Source organism: Pocillopora verrucosa, chromosome 4 (assembly GCF_036669915.1).
Source record: "Pocillopora verrucosa isolate sample1 chromosome 4, ASM3666991v2, whole genome shotgun sequence".
NCBI classification, from domain to species: domain Eukaryota; kingdom Metazoa; phylum Cnidaria; class Anthozoa; order Scleractinia; family Pocilloporidae; genus Pocillopora; species Pocillopora verrucosa.
In genome coordinates, this window is record NC_089315.1 from 3,863,953 (window position 1) to 3,866,952 (window position 3,000).

Genomic DNA, 3,000 nt, shown 5'->3' on the forward strand with positions numbered 1-3,000 from the left:
TTTTAAGCTTGCTTTACCATCACTATTATTCACGTCATCTACTTTTATTACATTGGTAAAATCTGTACAGACATCACACCAACCAACTCGCGCGCAAAGTAAGGAGACTATGTTGACGGCTTGAAATTATATTACGATCGATTTTCATCAAGAAATGGGCCAGGAATTTTCCACAATAGTGCAAATAATCGTGAAGGCTGATCGCGGAAAAGCGATTGCGTGACGCTCGGTACGCTGTAAGATGACATGTTATTATATACCAGACGTAAAAACTCTTCAGATTCTCAGTCTGCACTTTGTACTCACTCTGCAGTCTATATTTTGTATCCGGTCTGCAGTCTTCTGTCTACATTTTGTACTAACAGGTATCCGTGGCACAAATACAGTTTATTTTTGGTTACATTTATTCGCACAACACACATAATCTACCACAAAATACCTGTGTGTGAGGTAATTCGACATTTTCATTCTTTCCCGCGTTAATAATCTTCTTTCCTTTTGTAAGAATGTAGAACACTTACAATGTTTCAAGTAATCCACCCACCCTACAAAAAATAACTCTTGCATGCATAGCATGGCTATGTTTTGAGACAGGTGTATGCCCTTGGCCAGACTTGAGCTCACTATTTCAGTATACTAGTCCGACACGCGTAGTATCACTACACTTGATTCCACGGATCCAGTACCATCCAGGTATCCCAGTTACCCTGCTCACAGGGTCTAGTTTTTGTCTTTTTTGTTTTGTTTTTTTCCTCCGCCACAAAATGGAAAAATTGCGCAATAGTACCCAGAGGTCATTGGGCCCTCAACACCATGACAACTAACTGTGATCCAATGAGGTGTTCACATACTGATCACGCGTGTTATCCCTCGACACCATGACAACTAACTGTGATCCAATGAGGTGTTCACATGCTGATCATGCATGTTATCTTGATGATGATTGACGTTGTCATGCACAGACAGGGCCGGGTCACATGACGAACACGAGATTTTGTTCATGAAACTCTTTGGTCAGTTGTTTTGCATTTTAACGTGTTTGGATTGCGATCTCCTGGAGCATTATAGCGCAAACGCGCAAAATACTTACAGACGCATATACAAGTCGTATTAATCGCGGCTAATCCACACTGAAAGATGTTATTGAGCGGTAATTTTGGAACGGATTGAGTCGCGAACGCTTGAAGGCCATGAAAGCCTTGAATGCCTTGTATGCTAAGTATGCCAATGTCTTAGTTGAAAAACGTTCGCTTGTTGTAAAAAGCAAAATCTGAAATCTGAAACCAAACTGCATATACTCTATGCAATCTATTGAACAACGCTACTACCGTGAGACTGAAGAACATAACTATATGGGATACAAACTGCTTGTGAAGAAAGACGACATGTTGGATTCGTTTGATGGCAAGGAACGTAGCTACGATAACAGTACGAATGGTATTAATTTCACGATCAGAAAGGTTAATCTTATGTTTGTTTTCATTGTAGTTGTATGGATATTCTTTTTTAATAAATACATGATCCAAAACCTTGTGTTTTCTTGTATATAATGTTGTTATGTTAAATATTGTTTACGCAATTCTCTCGTCACAAGCGGCCCAAGCTCACGTCTCGAGAAAAAGCCAACGATTAATTCATGAACGCGTCACGCGTTGTGTGACTCGGTGTTGAGTTACGAGAGGAACTGCACGTTATAAGGAATAGTACAGGGAACGAAGTATGGTCGATTTACAACGATACATATTTCGAAATATGAACATTTTTCTCGTAAAATCAATAAAACTTACTCAAACCCTGTGTATCCGTTGTATTTTCTGGCGATTTCTGCCATTTTAAGCTTGCTTTACCATCACTGTTGTTCACATCATCTACTTTTATTACGTTGATAAAATCTGTACAGACATCACACCAACCAACCCGCGCGTAAAGTAAGAAGACTATATTGAATGCTTGAAATAATATTGCGATCGATTTTCATCAAGAAATGGGCCAGGAATATTTCACAATAGTGCAAATAATCGTGAAGGCGAATTGCAGAAAAGCGATTGCGTGACGCTCGGTAAGCTGTAAGATGACATGTTATTATATGCCAGACGTAAAAACTCTTCAGATTCTTAGTCTGCATTTTGTACCCACTCTGTAATCTGCAGTCTATATTTTGTATCCGGTCTCCAGTCTGCTGTCTGCATCTTGTACTAACAGGTATCCGTGGCACCAATACAGTTTATTTTTGGTTACATTTATTCGCAAAACACACATAATCTACCACAAAATACCTGTGAGTGAGGACATTCGACATTTTCGTTCTTTCCCACATTAATATTCTTCTCTCCTTTTGTAAGAATGTAGACATCACTCACAATGTTTCAAGTAATCCACCCACCCTACAAAAAAGGAACTCTTGCACGCATAGCATGCCTATGTTTTGAAATAGGTGTATGCCCTTGGCCAGACTTGAGCGCACTATTTCAGTATACTAGTCCGACACCCGTAGTATCACTACACTTGATTCCAAGGATCCAGTACCATCCAGGTATCCCAGTTACCCTGCTCACAGGGTCTAGTTATATACCAGACGTAAAAACTCTTCAGATTCTCCGTCTGCATTTTGTACCCAGTCTGCAGTCTGCAGTCTATATTTTGTATCCGGTCTGCAGTCTGCTGTCTGCATTTTGTAGTAACAGGTATCCGTGGCACCAATACAGTTTATTTTTGGTGACATTTATTCGCGCAACACACATAATTTACCACAAAATACCTGTGTGTGAGGTAATTCGACATTTTCGTTCTTTTCCGCGTTAATACTCTTCTTTACGTTTGTAAGAATGTAGACCACTAACAATGTTTCAAGTAATCCACCCACCCTACAAAAAATAACTCTTGCATGCAGAGCATGCCTATTTTTTGAGACAGGTGTATGCCCTTGACCAGACTTGAGCTCACTATTTCAGTATACCAGTCCGACACGCGTAGTATCACTAAACTTGATTCCACGGATCC